The 21,926-nt window shown below is 39.4% G+C and overlaps 1 protein-coding gene across 1 annotated transcript in view; it reads left to right on the top strand.

The window, feature by feature from the left end:
- The window catches only part of PLCL2 (phospholipase C like 2), a 208,183-nt gene that overhangs the window by 6,976 nt on the left and 179,281 nt on the right, over positions 1–21,926 (top strand). The gene's annotated exons all lie outside the window — the stretch shown is intronic.

The raw sequence follows: 21,926 nt of genomic DNA, 5'->3' as shown, positions 1-21,926 counted from the left end.
AGTAGAATAGCTGGATTGTATTGTAGTTCTATTTTTACCTTTTTGAGTAACCTCCATACTGTTTTCCATAGTGGGGCTATACCAGTTTACATTCCCACCAACAGTGCATGACAGTTCCCTTTTCTGTATATCCTCTTCAACACTTGTTATTTTTTATTTTTTGATACTAGCCATTCTGAGTGGTGTGAGGTGCTATCTCATTGTGGTTTTGATTTGCATTTCCCTGGTAATTAATGATGTTGAACATATTTTCATGTGTCTGTTGGCCATCTGTATTTCTTCTTTGGAAAAATGTCTATGTAGATCCTCTGCCCATTTTTTAAATCAGATTTTTTTTTTGGCTACTGAGGTGTTTGAGTTCTTTATACGTTTTGGATATTAACCCTTTATCAGATGCATGATTTGCAAATATCTTCACCCATTCAGTAGGTTGCCTTTTCATTGTGTTGATGGTTTCCTTTGCTGTGTCGAGCTTTTTAGTTTGATGTGGTCCCACTTGTTTATTTTTGCTTTTGTATTCAGATAAAAAACTCCAGTGCCAAAACTGATGGCAAGGAGCTTATGGCCTATGTTTTCTTCTAGAAGTTTTATGGCTTCATGTCTTATGTTCAAGTCTTTAATTGATTTTGAGTTAATTTTTATTTATGGTGTAAGATAGTGGCCTAGTTTCATTCTTTTGCATGTGGCTGTCCATTTTTCCAGCATCATTTTTTGAAGAGACTGTCTTTTCCCCATTGTATATTCTTGGCTTCTTTTTCATAAATTAATTGGCCCTATATATGTGGGTTTATTTCTGGGTTTACTATTCTGTTTCACTGATCATGTGTCTTTTTTGGTACCAGCACCATACTGTTTTGATTACTGTAGTTTTGTAGTATAATTTGAAGTTGAGGCACGTGATACCTCCAGCTTTGTTCTCCTTTTTCAAGAGAGAGAGCTTGGGCTATTCAGGGTTTGTGGTTGGCTATTTGTAGTTCCATGCAAATTTTAGTATTATTTGTTCTAGTTCTGTGTAAAATGCCATTGGAATTTTGATAGGGATTGCGTGAATCTTTAGATTGCTTTGCGTAGTGTGGACATTTTAACAATATTAATTTTTCCTATCCATGAGAAGAGGTTATCTTTCCATTTATTTGTGTTATCTTCAGTTTCTTTCATCAGTGTCTTATAGGTTTCAGTGTACAGGTTTTTTACCCCCTTGGTTTATTCCTAGGTATTCTATTATTTTTGATACATTGGTAAATGGGATTTTTTCTTAATTTATCTTTCTGATAGGTTGTTATTAGAGTATAGAAATGCAACAGATTTCTGTGTATTGATTTTATATCCTGCAACTTTACTGAATTCATTTATTAGTTCTAAGACTATTTTGGTGGAGTCTTCAGAGTTTTCTATATACAGTATCATATCATCTGAAAATGGTGACAGTTTTACTTCTTCCTTTCCAATTTGGATGCCTTTATTTCTTTTTCTTGCCTAGTTGCTCTGGTTAAGTCCAATACTGTGTTGAGTAAAAGTGGCAAGAGTGGGCATCTTTGTGTTGTTTCTGATCTTAGAGGAAAAGCTTTCAGCTTTTCACTGTTGAATATATTAATTGTAAGTTCATATATAGCCTTTATTATGTTGAAGTACTTTCCCTTTATACCCACTTGTTGAGAGTTTTTTCATAAATGGATGTTGAACTTTGTTGAATGTTTTTTCTGTTGAGATACCATATTTATTAATGTAGTGTATCATGTTGACTTGTGGATTTTGCACCATTTATGCATCCATGGAATAAATCCCACTTAATCTGGTGTATGATCTTAACATATTGTTGAATTTAGTTTGCTAAGATAGTATTGAAGATTTCATCAAAGATATTATCCTATAATTTTTTGTGGTGTTCTTGTCTCTTTTTGGATAAGGCTGTCCTCGTAAAATGAGTTTGGAAGTGTTCTCTTCTCTTCAATTTTTTGGAAGAATTTGAGAAAGATAGGTATTAAAGCTGAATCTTTGGGAAAAAATCAGCAGTGAAGCTATCTGGTCCTGGAATTTTGTTTCTTGGGAGGTTTGACTACTGATCCAATTTCCTTACTAGTAATTAGTCTAATCAGATTTTCTTTTTTCATGATTCAGTCTTGGAAGATTTTATGTTTCTAGAAATGTATCCATTTTTTGTTGTCCAATTTATTGATATATAATTGGTTATCGTAGTCTCTTAATGATCCTTTTGTATTTTCTGTAATATCAGTTGTAACTTCGCTTTCATTTCTGATTCTATTTATTGTTGCCGTCTCTCTTTTTTTCTTGGTGGCTCTAGCTGAAAGTTGTTAATTTATTTTATCTTTTCAAAGAATCAGCTCTTAATTTCATTGATCTTTTCTTTTTTAAATATCTATTTCATTTATTTTTTCTCTGACCTTTATTGTTTCCTTCCTTCAACTAGATTTGTTCTTTTTCTAGTTCCTTTAGGTGTGAAGTTTGATTGAGATTTTTCTTGTTTCTTGAGATAGGCCTATATTGCTATAAACTTCCTGCTTAGACTGCTTTTGATGCATCCCATAGAGTTTGGATTGTTACATTTCTACTTTCATTTGCTGCAAAGTATTTTTTGATTTCCCCTTTGATTTCTTGATTGTGTCATTTGTTGTTCAGTAGCATGTTGTTTAACTCCGAATATTTGTGATTTTTTCAGTTTTCTTCATGTAATTGATTTCTAGGCTTCATACTGTTGTGGTTGGAGAAGATGCTTGATATGATTTCAGTCTTAAATTTATTCAGACTTGTTTGTGGCCTAACATGCAATCTGTTGTGGAGAATGTTCCTTGTACACTTGAGAAGAATATGTATTCTCCTGCTCTTGAATGGAATATCCCATATATATCTGTTAAGTCCATCTGATCTATGTGTTGTTTAAGGCCAATGTTTCCTTGTTAATTTTCTGCCTGGATGATCTATCCATTGATGACAGTGGAGTATTAAAATCCTCTAGTATTGTTGTATTGCTATCTATTAATTACTCCTTTAATGTTGTTAATATTTGCTTTACATATTTAGGTACTCCTATGTTGGTTGCATAAATATTTACAAATGTTATGCCCTCTTCTTGGAATTACTCCTTTATCATTACAAAATGCCCTTCTTTGCCTTTTATTACAGTTTTTGTGTTAAAGGCTATTTTGTCTAATATAAGTATAGCTGCAAAACTATACTTTCTTTTTGTTTCAGTTTGCATGGAATATCTTTTTACATCCCTTCACTTTCAGTCTGTGTGTGTCCTTAGACTGAAGTGAATCTCTTGTAGGCAACATATAGATCAGTTTTGTTTTATTATCCATTCAGCCACTCTGTGTCTTTTGATTGGAGAATATAGTTTGTTGACATTTAAAGTAATTATTGATAGGTATGTGCTTATTGCCATTTTGCTAATTGTTTTCTGACTTTTTGTAGTTCCTTTTTTTTCCTTTATTCTTCTCTTGTTTTCTTCCTTTGTGGTTTGCTATCTTTCTTTGTGTTATATTTAGGTTCCTTTCTCATTACCTTTTGTGTATTTAATATAGGTTTTGCTTTGTGATTACCACAGGGTTCACATATAACAGATTATATATGTAACAGTCTGTTTTAAGTTGAAAGTAACTTAAATTTGAATGCATTCTAAAAATTTTTGCTCTCCCACCATGTTTTATGATTTTGACATATTTTATGTGCTTATTTTGTGTATCCCTTAAATAATTTTTGTAGTTATAGTTAATTTTATTACTTTTGACTTTTAGTCTTCATAATAGCTAGATAAATGGTTAATCCACTACCTTTGCTATATATTTACCTTTGCCCATGAGGTTTTTACTTTTATATGTTTTCTTGTTATTGGTTTGTGACTTTTCTTTTCAGTTTAAAGAAGTCCCTTCAACATTTCCTGTAATGGTGGTACACTGGTGATGAATTCCTTTAGTTTTTGCTTGTTTGGAAAACTTTTCATCTCCTTCAATTCTGAAAGATGACTTTGCTGGGTAGAGTTTTTTTGGTTGAAAGTTTTTTTCTTTTTAGCTCTTTGAATATATGATGCCACTCCCTAATGGCCTGCAAAGTTTCTGAAACATCAGCTGAATGTAACCCTGTATATAACAAATTATTTTTCTCTTGCTGCTTTTACAATTCTTGTTTTATCTTTAACTTTTGACATTTTAATTATAATGTGTTTTGGTATGGCTCTTTTCATGTTCAACTTATTTAGACCCCTCTGGGGTTCCTGGATTCAGATGTCTGTTTCCCTCCCCAGGATGGGGACATTTTCAATCATTATTTTTTCATATAAGTGTGTTGCCCCTTCCTCTCTCTCTTCTCCTTCTGGGACTCCTATAATGTGAATGCTACGCTCCTTGATGTTGCCTCAAAGGTCTCTTAAGCCATTTCCACTTTTTAAAAAAAATTCTTCGCCATTGCCATTGTTGCTCTGGTTGGATGAGTTCCGCTGCCCTGTCTTCCAGGCCACTGCTCTGTTCTTCATCTAGCCTGATGCTGAACCCCGTTTGTGTATTTTTCAGTTCATTTATTATACTCCTCAGCTCTGTGACTTCTGTTTGGTACCTATGTTTTTCTCTGTTTCACTGTGTTCCTCCATTATTCTTCTGATGGTGGTGAGCATCTTTATGACCATGACCTTGAACTTGTTATCAGGTGAGCTGCTCATTTCCATTTCATTAAGGTCTTTCTCTGAAGTTTTGTCTTACTGTTTTTCTTTTGGAAAATATAATTCTGTTTACTCATTATGCTTGACTCTCTGTTGCTGTGTATTAGGCAAATCAGCTCTCTCTCCCAATGTTGGAGGAGTGGCCTTGTGTAGAAGAACCTTATTTTTCAGCCTTGTGCTATATCTTGGTTGTCTCACACCCTTGTGATTGTGTAAGCAGCCTGATTGTTCTTCATAGGTGCCAGTTGCTGAAGGTGTACCAACCTGCCAGTGTTCCAAAGGGAGTGGTCTCAGTCAGCACCTAGTTTCAGGCTGATTGGAAGCCAGATCCTCAGGCAGCAGATTTTGAAGTATGCAAGTATGTACAATGTTGTGGGGCTGCAATCATAAACCCTGCTGACTTCCAGACCACCACCTCTGGAGGTGTCCCTGGGTGACAGTTCTGAAAACTGGGACTTAAATGAGCATGTAACCTCCTTCTGGGAGGTACCATTGAGCTGTGATGAGGCCAGAGGGCTCAAAGATGTTAATTCCCAGCCTACATTCCCTGAGAGAGCCTCTGTAGCTTCTGGATGTGTGGCAAGAAGCCAGGACAAGGCCCTTTTCAAAGGCAGACTAAGGGTATGTTTCAGTCTGCTGCCTGTGCAGTGCCCTAGGGGTGGTAGCCTGCCCAAAACTGTCTGTTTGCTTGTTACAGTCTCATGGGGCCCAGAAGCAAGCTCCTTTTGCCACTAGGGTGATCAAGAGGCATCCCCTGTGTGGAGTGTATTTTCCTACTGGCTTTAGGGGGGCTGTGGGAGAGTACTGAGGGTGGGGCATGACCATGGCTTTAGTGAGGCTGGGGAAGATGCTGGGGGCAGTACATGCCTGTGGCTTTGGTGCTGCAGGGGAACAACACTGGGGGTGGGGTGTCCTGTGGCTTTCGTGATATAGGAGAGAAGTGCTGGGGGCTGTGTGTGCCCATGGCTATAGAAGGCTGTGTCCATGTGCACCTGCCTGAACTAAAAAGGTAGAGGGAGAATGCAGAAGTAGTGCTTGCCAGCACTTCAATCCCCTGGCAAAATTCCAACTGGTCCCTTCCCCTCCAGCTGATGCTTAAGATTAGCAAATGAATTTCCTTCACATATAATCCAGTCATCTTTCCAGCTGCTACCTTTGCATTAGGTCCTGGGTTGAATGATTCTGTCTGTGAGAATCAAAAGAAGTATCTCAGGTCCCCACTGCCCCCTGGGTTCCCTGGATATAAGGCCTGTTAGTTTTCAAAGCCAGATGTTTTTGGGGGCTCATCTCGGTGGTGCAGGTTGGAGTACTGCATGTGGGGCACAAACCCCTCACTCCTCAGGGAGAGGCTTCAGGCCTGTGAGATCCCTTCCTCTTATGGGTCCGTGTCACTACAGATGGGGATTCTGGTGAGACCATGTCTCTGCCTCTGCTGCCTGTCTCAGTGTGGCCCTTTTATCCCTTGTTGTGGAAGGAGCTGTTCAGCTAGTTTTCAGTTGTTTTTCAGCATGAATTATTCCATAGGTAGCTGTAGATTTGATGTGTTTGTGGGAGGAGGTGAGTTCATGGTCTTCCTGTGATGCCAACTTGGACTGCCTACAACTGGTTTTGCTTGGGATTTAAAACTCATGGGCTGTGTATTTCAAAGAAGAAAATTATTTAGTGTGTATAATTTTGGAAATAATCTAATAGAAGGAAATACCTTCATTTAAGTTGGATCTAGGTATTTGGTTGGGTTCAGAATTGTTTTGCAAGATGTTACTATAAATGATCTGTCCCTTTTGTGCCCCTGAAATGAAAGTAGACCTTTGAATATTTGATTTATGTTCTGCTATCAACATTTAAAAAAGCATGGCAGGAGAGCATTGCTCTTTGTTAAAGCAGATAATCTCTTTGGTTTCTTTAAGTGATATCTATAATTTCTGCTTAGTTTTTGTTTATTTTTAAGGCACTAAATTACTTAGCCTTTTATCATCATTAGTATTGGATTATTAAAACGTTTCCTGGGAATACCATAGAATTCATAATAAAAAAAGAACTATGGAATAATAGAAAAGGAAAAAGTATTACTGAGTGCTAATATGCAGTAATAGAAGTAGGATTTTAATCCCTCAGCATGTTTTGTCATATAATGTCAGAAACTCTACCTTTTGTTGCAACTCAGGGTTTGGGTGTAGAAGAGATCCTAAGAAATGCCTTTAGCATCATCTCAAGGGAGTCTCCCTACACCCTGCAAGGAGACATTATTATTTCCTTTTTAAATACAAGGAAACCCATTCTTCAGGTCTTGGGGATTTCCAGGCAAGGTCACTTGTTAGAGGCAAAGCCAGCATCCAGACCAGGTCCGACTGACTTGAAAGCCATACTTTAAAAGGCTTTTATCACCTTCTTTTCACTTCATCTTCTGAAATGTATCTTTGACATTTTCCTTTTTTCTCCTAGTTTCCCAAGTTATTCTGGCTCCTTGATCTTAGCAGTTTCTACCAGTCTGACTGGTTTGTAATTAAGGAAGTTTGGCCTTTTGTGGCTGAATCTTGGGATGAAGCCAACAGGTACCTAATCAATAAAAAGCCATAGACCTGCCTACCCTGCCATAGGTTTCTCTCGGATCCACTTACCAGGATTTTGTCCTTTTCCTCTCTGCTTTATTTTGATGGATTTGAAAACTTTTTTGGCGGGGGGGTCATTTTCCATTTAACAAGAAGTTTATTTATAGTTATATGTTCTTTTAAAGTCCCAGAAAGTAAAGCAGGTAATAATTGTTAACAATTTGTTTTTAGGTAAACTTCTTCTGATAGTGTCTTATCCCTGTTATTATTTTGGAATTGTCAAATAATTATAAAATTATAGAATATATTAATGTAACATTACTATGAAATAAGGATTCAGGTATCTTCTGGTAGGTTAAATATACTGATTTGGAAATAGCAGGTATTAACATCCCAGAAAACAAAGCTGCTAGGTTTAAAAGTGATTAATAATGTAGATTCATGGGAGTTTTAGAACAGAAGGGGATCATGTAAAGTTCTTTTGTAGTTAGAGAGACACAAGGGCATGCTGATTAGTACATTTAACTCCTAGCTATGGTTGAGTTCATTTATTTGCATATTAGCATAACAGAATTAGAAAAAAATTGTTATGTAATACTGCAGTATATGAGTATTAATAGAACAAGATGTGGTCTTCCAAACAGCTATTTCTGAGAATTTGTTTTTTGCTATAGATAGCTGCATGTGTACACATGCTATCCTTGTGCATGCATATACTCTGAAGACTCAGTTTATAAATAATAAAGATTAAGAAGGAATCAAATAATGTAGGTGGAGATTGACATGAGTCCTGTCTCATGAGAGACTGATGGCCAGCAGGTGTCTGCTTTCTAAATTGAAAATGCCCACGAAGGGATAGGCTGTTTTTTTTAAGAGCATTGCTGATGAAGCGTCTGTTGCTCTTGACCAATTAGTCTGGCCACAGAGGGATAAGTGACCTCATTTGCAGTTACCATTAGAATCACAAGCCATATGACTCTCTCCATGTGATTCCCTGTTACCTTTTATTTTTCATCTTCCCTTTAAGCTCTGATATCCTGTGATTACATCTACATAGTGGATGTAATTTTTCAAATAGTTAATATGGCTTAATGTTTATTCTCAAAGAGAATATGGCAAGTTGCTTGGATTTTTATTTCTATGAATCCATGCAAAAGGTGATATTTAATACCATGGATAGAATTATTCAGATGTTTTCATATCATAACTGATAGAATTCTTGATGTAATACTGGTTTTACAGATGTGTTTATCTTTGGCATTAGTGATGGTTTTTTAAAAGAAAACTGTATGCTCTTTCAAGACTTTCTCTGAAGATAATATGTGTGTTCCCATAAATATTTTTCTATACAGTTGACCCTTGAACAACATGGGAGTTAGGGATGCCAACCCCTGTGGCAGTAGAAAATTCACTTATAACTTTTGACACTCCCGAAATTTAACTACTAATAGCTTGCAGTTGATGGAGAGCCTTACTGGTAACATAAATTGTTGATTAATACATATTTTGTATGTTATATGTATTATATACTGTATTCTTACAATAAAGTAAGCTACAGAAAATGTTTTACCAAATTGTCTGAAATCTCCAAAAATTTTTTTTCCAGTGTATTTATTGAAAAAATCTGCTTATAAGTCGATCTGTGCAGTTCAAACTGTTGCTCAAAGGTCAACTATACATTAAAAATATTAGAAGTAGAATCGCTGTGACATAGGATATGTTTATGTTCAGCTTCAGTAGATATTATCATGTGATTTCTAACTAAGTAAACCAATTTACACACCCACGAGATTCTAGTTGCTTTACATGCTTACTAACATTTGGTATATTGTCAAGGTTTTTTTAAAACTGTAACTACTTGTGATAGTTATATAATGGCACCTTACTGTGGCTTTTAGGGTACATTTCTCTGATGACTAATAATATTGAGTATCTTTTCATATATTTTTTGCCATTTGGATATTCTCATTTGTAAATTGCCTATTAAGTCTTTTACCCATTTAAAAAATTGGGTTTTTATGTTTTAAAACTTGATTTGTAGGACTTGTTTACATTTTCTGGATATGTCTTCTCGTGATTGTCTTTTCACTGTCCTAAAGGGTGTTTTTAATGAATAATAATTCTTAATTTTAGTGAAATCTAGCTTATCAGTATTTTCCTTTATGATTATTATTTTTGTGTCCTGTTTAAGAAATCTTTGAAGATATTCATTTATTTAATTTCTAGAACCTTTATTTTTCACAGTTACATCTACAATCTATCTGGGATTTATTTCTGTGTATGGTGTGAGGTAGTGGGTCAAGATTTTCTTTTCATATAAATATCCAGTTATTTAATTCAGAACCACTTATTTGAAAATAATCATTTTTCCACATTACATTGGCCTTTGTCTTTAATCAAGTGACTGTATTTGTGTCTGTTTTGTTACATTGGTTTATTTCCCTATTCTTGTGTTCATACCACACTTTCTTATAAGGTATATATCCAACAGATGTTAGTACATTTGTGTATCAAAAGATATGTAGATCTGGAGATAACTCAGATGCCCATCTTAAACAATAGCGTATCATACAATGGAATACTATAAAAAGACCGAAAGAAAGAACAAAAAAAGCAGATTATACTACTCTAGCCTCTCAAGTATAATGTTGAGGGAGAAGAACACTTATTATATGATTCTACTACATTAAGTTCAAAAACAGACAGAGTAATTTGTGGCAACAGAAGTCAGCATAGTGTTACATTTCAGGCTGATGACTGGGAGGTAGCTTCTGGGAGCCCGCAGGTTTTGGTTGATGGCTCTGGGAGTGGTTCTAAGTGAGCACTTTGTAAAAATCCATTGAGCCATATACACTCACAATTTTTCTGGAAGTATATCATACTTTAATAAGTAAGTTGATTTAAGCAGTTAAATTGTAAACATTAATGAAATTCAGATACCGGTCACTTCGCCCTGCATTCTCTAGGACAGAACCTTTTTTACTTTGCTGCTGTTGCCCAACAACGTGGAGCATGTTTCTGCTGCGGCGGAGCGCTTGTGCTGAGGTGAGACTTGACACAGCCCTGCGCTGAGCAGAGCGCGGGCCGGGAGCCGGGCAGCTGGCTGGAGCACTGCGGCGACCTTCTTCCCTGGACGTGTTGAGAGCGCACCGGCGCTGGGCCTGGTCGGCAGGCTGACGCAGTGGAAGGGGCGTGCGTATAAGCCACCGGGTCATCTTACTCCACTGTAGTGGTTGCTGGGAATTTTTAGGATTTGTTTGGTGTAGTTTTGAGTGTTTTAATCCCTTTATGTGTGCTCAAAAGTTTTAATATTTGAAAGTGTGCTGCTCATACAAAACTTTTAGAACCACTCATTTGTGTGGCACCTGTTCTCTGCATGACAGCTTTCTAGATAGCACTTTTTGGTCTCAAGAGCAGTTAACGAACAGAAACCAGTTATCGAGATCTATAGAAAAAAGTGACGGTTGTTTGATTACTGCTGAATCACAACATACCAAGGATCCCCGGTGGTCAGCAGAGTTTTAGCTCTACTGAGTACTCTGTCTTGTCCCAACCAAATATTCTTTCAGATGGAGAAAACACCACGTCTTTTGATGGGTTGTTTTAGGACACACTGGAATCACTTGGATTCTAAAACTTACTAATGTGTAGATCCAATTAAATCAGAATTTCTGGGGGTTTCCTAAAGAGCCCCAGGAGACTTCAAGCTATGGTAGGGTTAAGAACAGCTGTGAAATCTTTCACATATGTTGAGTCTTTGACTGCCCAGTGTAGCTCCGTTAGATATGAGAGAGCAAGCAGCCCGGGAATCCTGCGGGTACAGACAGTTGGTCTTGTGGCGGGTGGGGGTGCAGGGCATAGGCTTAAACCTTCAGCTGCCTTAGTGGGGCTTTCCCCCAAACAGGTGAGCTGCTGTTATTCTGAATGGAAAAAAAATACTGATAAAGGGGAACAATTCCATAGTCAAATCCAGAGAAACAGATTTTATGTATGAAAATGATGACCTGCCATGTGTGCTAATCACTGTTCCGTAAGTATGTATGTTTGATCCAAGTAATGGGGTGCCTTACTTGGATCAGTTATGGTCAGTTACCAAAAAGGCCCCAGGTTGATTGTTTGGAGCCTTAATCTACCTGGATTAACCATCACTCTGCAACATTATTTCCTGTCCCACCTTTCTACCCTTTGTCACCCCTCACAAGAGAAAAGACATCTGTGTACCCATAACATTCAGCATATGGAGGGAGAAACTCTCCTGGAGGAATATTTTTTGGAAGGATCTAATTTGATTGAGGCATGGTGATTGTACATTTCCAACTTTGCTGAACTGAGTCCTCACAGTTCCTTAAGCCACCCCATCCTGTGCTCAGGTGGCAATGTGTAGTAAAAAGGCTGTTTCCTCATAGAAGGTTATAAACTGACGCTTGCAGACAGGTGTCCATTTGTCCAGGTAGCTTATGCCGGGAGGAAGAGAACCAATCTGGTGGCACTTTGGGGGCGCCTCACTGCGGTGCCCTGGTGTCTGGGCTGGTGTGACCTTTGGATGAGCATCTACTTTCTAAACACTGGAGCCTTTTCCTCTGGCCGCACAGCCCCTTGTGTTTGGAGGAATGACCACTGAATTCCCAAAGCATCTGTAAGAGACATTTTATTGGCTGCGGAGCAGCACGCCTGTGCCGTGTGGTCATGGTCTTGGGGGCTTAGTGTGTGCTCTTCTCCGTGCGGCTGCTCTGTTGGCAGATCATCCTCAATCGTGCTTATTCTCTTGGGCCAATTGTTTTTCTCTTCCAAATTAATATGGGCGGATCTTCCAGCAGACAAGCTGTGTCCACTTATTCTAGGCAGGCACCAAATGGAGAAGTGATCTGGTCGGAAGGACTTGTCGTTGGAGTCTCTGGTCTCTAGAGGCTGGAGCTGTACCCACAGTTTGGCAGCAGGAAAGTGTTCTTTGCTTTCCTGCTTGTTTGGGTCGCACTTATTAATATATATAATCCTTAATAGGTAGCTTAAATTACTCTTTTGTAAATGGGAGGCATTGAAGAAATGAACTGTAGCATACGTTGGGGAAGAAAGTCTACTCATCTTTTTGTGAAAATTTAGTACTCTGTAATATTTATTTACCAAGTGAAGAATCACAGAAGTTTCCTTTCTTCTTTGTTAGGAAAGAAGGTATTATTGAAGAATATTTTTAAATACTTAAGTAGCCCTTCCGTGCTATAACGAATAGCTGCCATTGATGAATGTCCCCCTAAGGAGCCTGGACGCAAAGTGCTGAGAGCAACGGGCCAAAGAGGCTCCTCTGGGCCCCCTCCCCACAGTGGGTGAGATGTCCACTCTGCACAGCGCACTGGCCCCAGTGCATCCACCTGCCGTCCTCATCACTGCTGGTTGCCAGACAGCAAGGACAAGCAAAGAGGAAGGTGGCCTAGAAGGTGTCACCAAAATAACAGGCTGTGATAAAGCTCCTGTTCCCAGACAGAATTTGGCAACTCTCAGACCTGCCATTCCAGGGAACACTGGACTACTGATAGAAATAAGAATTGTGCAGCTGAGTTTGAAGAGGTTGCCTGTGGTTCTGGAAAGGGTAGGGATGGAAGGCAGGGTTGCAGGAATCAGTATCTCAGCAGGGCTGCAGTCCACTGGTGGTATATAGTGATGGCCAGGGCCATTTATCAGGAGGCTGCTTTAGAGGTGATGGGGGAGGACAGAGGTGTGGGGCAAGGTATAGTCACTCCCCAGTGCTCTCCATCTGGGCTGCCCAGGTGAGGCCCTCCATGACTTAACTCCAGTGACTGATTCTCTTTAATGGTTGAGTGAAGCTTGGCCCCAAGACATGCCATGGACCTGTGACCACTATGCTCACAACCTATCTACTACAGGTTAGCCTGGGTTATGGGTGCAGGAACTGTACAGGATGGAACTTCTTAAGGGTGACAGGAACAGTCACACATGCACATTCACAGGAGGGCCAATTCACTGCATAGAGAGGACTGCTCGTCTAGCTTTAGGCTTTTCTGGTGTATCTGAAACAGAGCAGGCAATTGGAGTTATGTTTAAAACCAATAGCAAAAAAGTCTGAAATAGGCAGGAGGTGGGATTCCCTGAGCCTCTTTGCAGAGGTTCAAACCCAAGACGAAGGCTGCAGTTCCGGTGGTCAGGGAGCTGCCTATGGAGTTACCGGTCCGGACTTAGGGCCTGTGCCTCTGCTTGGTTGAAATGTTAAATGTTTCAAGAGGACTCTGCTTGCTTCTCTTTTTGCTTTAAGCAGTACATGAATTCTTCTCTGCCAGATTTCTCACATGTCTTCTGGGCACCTGGGTAAGTACTCTGTATGACTGATGTGGTAAGTAAAACCTGTATAGATCTTGGGAGGAACTGTTGTCTGGATGATTCAGTTTCTGCTAGTTTACTGTTGATTTGATTCTCTGTGTGAGAAGGATCTGTTCTGTCCCTGTAAGGTTGCTCATAAACCCATTAAACTACTTGCCCTCCTCCCTAAAAAACCCCAACAAAAACTCTTATTTTAAAGGTCATATTTAATGTCTTCCCACCTCTGTTGTCCATAACATAAAAAGTTGTTTTCAATATTCCTCTCTACCTTATTTGAATAGCATGTTTTGGTTTTGTATTTTTAATTTTGTTCACTCTGGCTTTGGTTTACCTACCATTTCAAATTGAAACACACAACCCAGGGCCCTGTGCCTTCTCCCTGCGTCCATCATTTTTATTATTTTTCAGCACTGTGAGCTGGTGGGTTGACATGATTGATTTAGTCACTACCAGGGTAGATCTATTTAGGTCTTAACCTCAGCATCTTGAAGGGTTCTATAAGGAGGTACCAGTGAAGGTGATATTAAAGGAAATAACTAATTTTTTTCTGGACAAAGGTAAAAATTCAAAGAAGAATTCAAGAAGTCTCTTAAGGCAATATTAATTTAAATACAGTTATTTCTGTGTTTTTTGTATTTTTCAGTGGACTTGAAAAGGCAATAAATTTTTTAATTAATGAAATCACAAATTACACTTTATTTTGTTCTCGTAGAGAGTGTCCAATTGGAGATAGACAATCTGAACTTTTTATCTAACCTGTATTTTGACTTCAAAGAATATCAGCTGGGCTCATTCTATTTCACCATATTTTCTATAAATTGAAATAAAGCTCTGTGTTGATTTTCTCATTTCATTAAGATAACCTATTCTAATGTTTTGAAAGAAGCTTAAAACTCCTAAAGCAAGATGTTATGAAAACAAAATGGTGGTGGCAATAATTTATAACCAAAGCAGTCTGGACAGCTTCATTTGTACGCTAATAACACCTTACCGCTGCACAGCCCTTTAATCTGTGCAGGGCACTTTTAGCATCAACTCAGTTTCCTCTCATAGCTACCTTGTGCTACAGACATCACTGGTAGTCCCATTTCTGTTGTCCCTCAAGTGTACGGAATCACCCACGGTCACAGCGAACATCAGCTACGTGGGGCTTTGGCCCAGGTCTCCTGGCCTGTGTGCAGTCTTGCCACTCCACACCACTCAGGACCTTCACACATTTTATACCCGTAAATTGGGAAGGTGGCACTTCATTCCTCACTCACTTAAATTACAGGACACAGAAATAGAAACCCAGTACCATCAAAAGGTAATCTCAGGGCAGCACCCATTTGAGGTGGCAAACTGGCTGATTGAGAAACCAGAGTTGTTTGTCTGCTGTGAAAGGAACTCAGGTTTAATGCCTTGAACATTTGTCTCTAGCCCACTGCCACTTAGAAAAATTAACTGCTTCGCTGCTTATTCTGCTAAGGCAGAGCATCTGTATGTCCTTGAAGTTAAAAACATATTTTTGCACTAAATTTATTTCACAAGTTAGACGTATTTGTCATTCCAAGAAAGCAACAGTACACGCCTGGCTGTTCTGGAGGCCACCTGTTGTTTTCAAGAGCCACATGGAAGGCGCTGCTCCTGGGTGACTTGAGACCCTTTTAGACTGTACAGCTGTATGTTGCCAGCTGTGCTAGAGTAGCCCTCTTCCCAGGCCATGTGACCAGGCAGAGCTGGTGCTGATGTCAGGGTCCCAAGCTGTCCTCCTGTGAGCCAGGGAGCTTTGCAGAGAGAAGCCTCCACTCTGCTCCAAGTCTGCATCCTGATGCTTCATGGGACATGGCCACACAAATGGGCAGCTATTGGCCAGGAAACCCGTGGACGTCCATCCTGCCATCTGTACCATATGGCCTTGTCTCTTGCTTCTCAGAGAAACCCTCAGCATTTGCCTTGAGACCTGTGCTCCAGTTCCCCTTCTGGCACAGCAGGGGCCGCCTCTCCTCCCTGTTGCCCCTGCGCTGCAGACCCCCTCTCCCTCCTGTGCCTGTGGCTTCTACCTCTATGCCTTTGTCTCCTCCATCAGCATGTAAACATCTCCAGTTATTAAAGAGCAAGGAAGAGGGCACTAACTTCCCTCCTACCTGTTCAGCTGTCTCTCCAGCCATGCCCTGTACGAGAGCCTGTGAGCTCCTGCTCCCTTTCCCTTCCTTCTGTTCACTCCTCCACTCTCCCCTCCATCAAGTTATCAAGGCTCACATGCTGCTGTTAAATGGGCTTCCTCCCACATCCCAGGCCTTGTTGTCTCACTCTGGACAACTTTCCACAGCCACAGATGCAGAAGTAGATACTCACCAATGAGTCTCAGACTGATGTCCTCAACTCAGATTTGCCAGTCACCAAGATACAGCTGTCTACTCAGCACCTCCTTAGCATATCACCCAGACATCTCTCTGCAGCATGTGCAGATGCAGCCTTCTCTTTCTTACCTCGCTCCCATGCTCCTATCTGGTCCCTTTCTAGAGCTATTTAGTTTGTCAAATGGCACCACTGTCCATTTTCCTTTCTTTATGGTCAAAGAATCAGTCTGGATGGAAGCATATATATTTTTTATTTTGGTATCATTAATCTCCAGTTACATGAGGAACATTATGTTTAATAGACTCCCCCCATCACTAAGTCCCCCCCACATACCCCATTTCAGTCACTGTCCATCAGCGTAGTAAGATGCTGTAGAATCACTACTTGTCTTCTCTGTGTTGTACAACCCTCCCTGCCACCCCGCCACATTATACATGCTAATCGTAATGCCCCCTTTCTTGTTCCCCCCCCTTATTCTTCCCATCCCACCCATCCTTCCCAGTCCCTTTCCCTTTGGTAACCATTAGTCCATTCTTGGGTTCTGTGATTCTGCTGCTGTTTTGTCCCTTCAGTTTTTGCTTTCTTCTTATACTCCACAGATGAGTGAAATCATTTGGTACTTGTCTTTCTCTGCCTGGCTTATTTCACTGAGCATAATGCACTCTAGCTCCATCCATGTTGTTGCAAATGGTAGGATTTGTTTTCTTCTTATGGCTGAATAATATTCCATTGTGTATATGTACCACAGCTTTTTTATCAATTCATCTACTGATGGACACTTAGGTTGCTTCCATTTCTTGGCTATTGTAAACAGTGCTGCAATAAACATAGGGGTACATACGTCTTTTTCAAATGGGGCTTCTGTATTCTTAGGGTAAATTCCTAGGAGTGAATTCCTGGGTCGAATAGTATTTCTATTTTCAGTTTTATGAGGAACCTCCATACTGCTTTCCACATTGCTTGAACTAATTTACATTCCCACCAGCAGTGTAGGAGGGTTCCCCTTTCTCCACAACCTTGCCATCATTTGTTGTTGTTTGTCCTTTGGATGGTGGCCATCCTTACTGGTGTGAGGTGATATCTCATTGTGGTTTTAATTTGCATTTCTCTGATGACTAGCGATGTGGAGCATCTTTTCATATGTCTGTTGGCCATCTGAATTTCTTCTTTGCAGAACTGTCTGTTCAGCTCCTCTGCCCATTTTTTAAATTGGATTATTGGCTTTTTGTTTGTTGAGGTGCGTGAGCTCTTTATATGTTTTGGATGTCAACCCTTTATTGGATTTGTCATTTATGAATATATTCTCCCATACTGTAGGATGCCTTTTTGTCCTATTGATGGTGTCCTTTGCTGTGCAGAAACTTTTCAGCTTCATATAGTCCCACTTGTTCAATTTTGCTTTTGTTTCCCTTGCCTGGGGAGATATGTTCATGAAGAAGTTGCTCATGTTTATGTCCAATAGATTTTTGCCTATATTTTTTTCTAAGAGTTTTATGGTTTCATGACTTGCATTCAGGTCTTTGATCCGTTTCGAATTTACTTTTGTGTATGGGGTTAGACAGTGATCCAGTTTGATTCTTTTACATGTAGCTGTCCAGTTTTGCCAACACCAGCTGTTGAAGAGGCTTTCATTTCCCCATTGTATGTCCATGGCTCCTTTATCGTATATTAATTGACCATATATGTTTGGGTTAATACCTGGACTCTATTTTCTGTTCAAATGGTCTGTGGGTCTGTTCTTGTGCCAGTACCAAATTGTCTTGATTACTGTAGCTTTGTAGTACAGCTTGAAGTTGGGAAGCGAGTTCCCCTCACTTTATTCTTTTGTGGTCTTTTGTGGTTCCATATGAATTTTAGAACTATTTGTTCCAGTTCATTGAAGAATGCTGTTGGTATTTTGATAGGGATTGCACTGAATCTGTAGATTGCTTTAGGCAGGATGACCATTTTGACAATACTAATTCTTCCTAGCCAAGAGCATGGGATGAGTTTCCATTTGTTAGTGTCCTCTTTAATTTCTCTTAAGAGTGTCTTGTAGTTTTCAGGGTATAGGTTTTACTTCCTTGGTTAGGTTTATTCCTAAGTATTTTATTATTTTCGATGCAATTGTGAATGGAATTGTTTTCCTGATTTCTCTTTCTGCTAGTTCATTGTTAGTGTAAAGGAATGCAACAGATTTTTTGGGTATTAATTTTGTATCCTGCAACTTTGCTGTATTGAGATATTAGTTCTAGTAGTTTTGGAGTGGAGTCTTTAGGGTTTTTTATGTACAGTATCATGTCATCTGCAGATAGTGACAGTTTGACTTCTTCTTTACCAATCTGGATGCCTTGTATTTCTTTCTTTTGTCTGATTGCTGTGGCTAGGACCTCCAGTACTATGTTGAATGACAGTGGGGAGAGTGGGCATCACTGTCTTGTTACCGATCTCAGAGGAAAAGCTTTCAGCTTTTCGCTGTTCAGTTTGATGTTGGTTGTGGGTCTGTCATATATGGCCTTTATTATGTTGAGGAACTTCCCCTCTATACCCATTTTGTTGAGAGTTTTTATCATGAATGCATGTTGAATTTTGTTGAATGCTTTTTTAGCATCTATGGAGATGATCATGTGGTTTTTGTCCTTTTTGTTGATGTGGTGCATGATGCTGATGGATTGTCGAATGTTGTACTACCCTTGCATCCGTGAGATGAATCCCACTTGGTCATGGTGTATGATCATCTTGATGTATTTTTGAATTCAGTTTGCTAATCTTATGTTGAGTATTTTTGCATCTATGTTCATCAGGGATGTAATTTTCTTTTTTGGTGTGGTCTGTGCCTGCTTTTGGTATTAGAGTGATGCTATTTTCATAGAATGAGTTTGGAAGTATTCCCTCCTCTTCTGTTTTTTGGAAAACTTTAAGGAGAATGGGTATTATGTCTTCTCTGTATGTTTGATAAAATACAGTGGTGAATCTATCTGGCCTGGGGGTGTTGTTCTTGGGTAGTTTTTGAATACCAATTCAATTTCATTGCTGGTAATTGGTCTGTTTAGATTTTCTGCTTCTTCCTTCGTCATTCTTGGAAGGTTGTATTTTTCTAGGAAGTTGTCCATTTCTTCTAGGATTTCCAGCTTGTTAGCATATAGATTCTCATAGTATTCTCTAATAATTCTTTTTATTTCTGTGGGGTCCATTGTGATTTTTCCTTTCCCATTTCTGTTTCTGTTGATGTGTGTTGATTCTCTTTTTCTCTTAATAAGTCTGGCTAGGGCCTTATCTATTTTGTTTATTTTCTCAAAGAAACAGCTCTTGGTTTCATGGATTTTTTTCTAATGTTTTATTGTTCTCAATTTAATTTATTTCTTCTCTGATCTTTATTATGTTCCTCCTTCTGCTGTCTTTGGGCCTCATTTGTTCTTCTTTTTCCAGTTTCAATAATTGTGACTTTAGACTATTCATTTGGGATTGTTCTTCCTTCTTTAAATATGCCTGGATTGCCATATACTTTCCTCTTAGAATTGCCTTTGCTACATCCCACGGAAGTTGGGGCTTTGTGCTGTTGTTGTCATTTGTCTCCATATATTGCTTGATCTCTATTTTAATTTGGTCATTGATCCATTGATTATTTAGAAACATGTTGTTAAGCCTCCATGTGTTTGTGAGCCTTTTTGTTTTCTTTGTCCAATTTATTTCTAGTTTTATACCTTTGTGGTCTGAGAAGTTGGTTGGTGGAATTTCAATCTTTTTGAATTTACTGGGGCTCTTTTTGTGGCCTAGTATGTGGTCTATTCTGAAGAATGTTCCATGTGCACTTGAGAAGAATGTGTATCTTGCTGCTTTTGGGTGTAGAGTTCTGTAGATGTCTGTTAGGTCCATCTGTTCTAGTGTGTTGTTCAGTGTCTCTGTGTCCTTACTTATTTTCTGTCTGGTTGATCTGTCCTTTGGAGTGAGTGGTGTGTTGAAGTCTCCTAGAACGAATGCATTGCATTCTATTTCCTCCTTTAATTCTGTTAGTATTTGTTTCACATATGTTGGTGCTCCTGTATTGGGTGCATATATATATTTATAATGGTTATATCCTCTTGTTGGACTGAGCCCTTTATCATTATGTAATGTCCTTCTTTATCTCTTGTTACTTTCTTTGTTTTGAAGTCTATTTTGTCTGATACAAGTACTGCAACACGTGCTTTTTTTCTCCCTATTGTTTGCATGAAACATTTTTTTCCAACCCTTGACTTTTAGTCTGTGTATGTCTTTGGGTTTGAGGTGATTCTCTTGTAAGCAGCATATAGATGGATCTTGCTTTTTTATCCATTCTATTACTCTGTGTCTTTTGATTGGTGCATTCAGTCCATTTACATTTAGGGTGATTATTGAAAGATGTACTTATTGCCATTGCAGGCTTTAGATTCGTGGTTACCAAAGGTTCAAGGGTAGCTTCTTTACTATCTAACCATCTAACTTAACTCACTTATTAAGCTATTATAAACACAGTCTAATGATTCTTTATTTCTCTCCCTTCTTATTCCTCCTCCTCCACTCTTTATATGTGAGGTGTTTTATTTGTGTTCTTTTGTGTTTCCTTTGACTGCTTTTGTGAGTAGTTGATTTTATTTTTTGCCTTTTGTTAGTATTTGGTTGGTCTGCTTTCTTTGGTGTGATTTTATTTTCTCTGCTGACATCTATTTAGCCTTAGGAGTGCTTCCATCTAGAGCAGTCCCTTTAGAATATCCTGTAGAGGTGGTTTGTGGGAGGCAAAAAAAAAATAGCTTGCTTATTGAGCTGTTATATACACTGTCTGGAGATTCTTTTCTTCTCTCCCTTCTTATTCCTCCTCCTCCATTCTTCATATGTTGGGTGTTTTGTGCTGTTCTCTTTCTAGGAGTGCTCCCATCTAGAGCAGTCCCTGTAAGATGTTCTGTAGAGGTGGTATGTGGGAAGCAAATTCCCTCAGCTTTTGTTTGTCTGGGAATTGTTTAATCCCACCATCATATTTGAATGATAGTCGTGCTGGATACAGTATCCTTGGTTCAAGGCCCTTCTGTTTCATTGTATTAAATATATCATGCCATTCTCTTCTGGCCTGTAGGGTTTCTGTCGAGAAGTCTGACGTTAGCCTGATGGGTTTTCCTTTATAGGTGACCTTTTTCTCTCTAGCTGCCTTTAAAACTCTTTCCTTGTCCTTGTTCTTTGCCATTTTAATTATTATGTGTCTTGGTGTTGTCCTCCTTGGATCCTTTCTGTTGGGGGTTCTGTGTATTTCCGTGGTCTGTTCGATTATTTCCTCCCCCAGTTTGGGGAAGTTTTCAGCAATTATTTCTTCTAAGATACTTTCCATCTCTTTTCTTCTCTCTTCTTCTTCTGGGACCCCTATAATACGGATATTGTTCCTTTTGGATTGGTCACACAGTACTCTTAATATTGTTTCATTCCTGGAGATCCTTTTATCTGTCTCTATGTCAGCTTCTATGCGTTCCTGTTCTCTGGTTTCAATTCCATCAATGGCCTCTTGCATCCTATCCATTCTGCTTATAATCCCTTCCAGAGTTTGTTTCATTTCTGTAATCTCCTTTCTGGCATCTGTGATCTCCCTCCGGACTTCATCCCATTTCTCTTGCGTATTTCTCTGCATCTCTGTCAGCATGTTTATGATTCTTATTTTGAATTCTTTTTCAGGAAGACTGGTTAGGTCTGTCTCCTTCTCTGGTGTTGTCTCTGTGATCTTTGTCTGCCTGTAGCTTTGCCTTTTCATGGTGATAGGAATAGTTTGCATAGCTGGGACAAGTGACGGCTGGAAGAACTTCCCTTCTTGTTGGTTTGTGGCCCTCCTCTCCTGGGAGAACAGCGGCCTCTAGTGGCTTGTGCTGGGCAGCTGCGCGCAGACAGGGTTTCTGCTTCCTGCCCGGCTGCTATGGAGTTTATCTCCGCTGTTGCTGTGGGCGTGGCCTGGCTCCAGCAGCTGCTCCAAAGTGGTGGAGTTGCGTTGGAGGGGGAGCGGCTGGGAGGCTATTTATCTCCGTAAGGGGCCTCCGTGCTCCCTGCAGCCCAGGGGT

This window comes from Manis pentadactyla, chromosome 14 (genome assembly GCF_030020395.1).
Source record: "Manis pentadactyla isolate mManPen7 chromosome 14, mManPen7.hap1, whole genome shotgun sequence".
NCBI classification, from domain to species: domain Eukaryota; kingdom Metazoa; phylum Chordata; class Mammalia; order Pholidota; family Manidae; genus Manis; species Manis pentadactyla.
The sequence above is the reverse complement of the archived record's forward strand: the minus strand, read 5'-3'. Positions and strand labels throughout refer to the sequence as shown.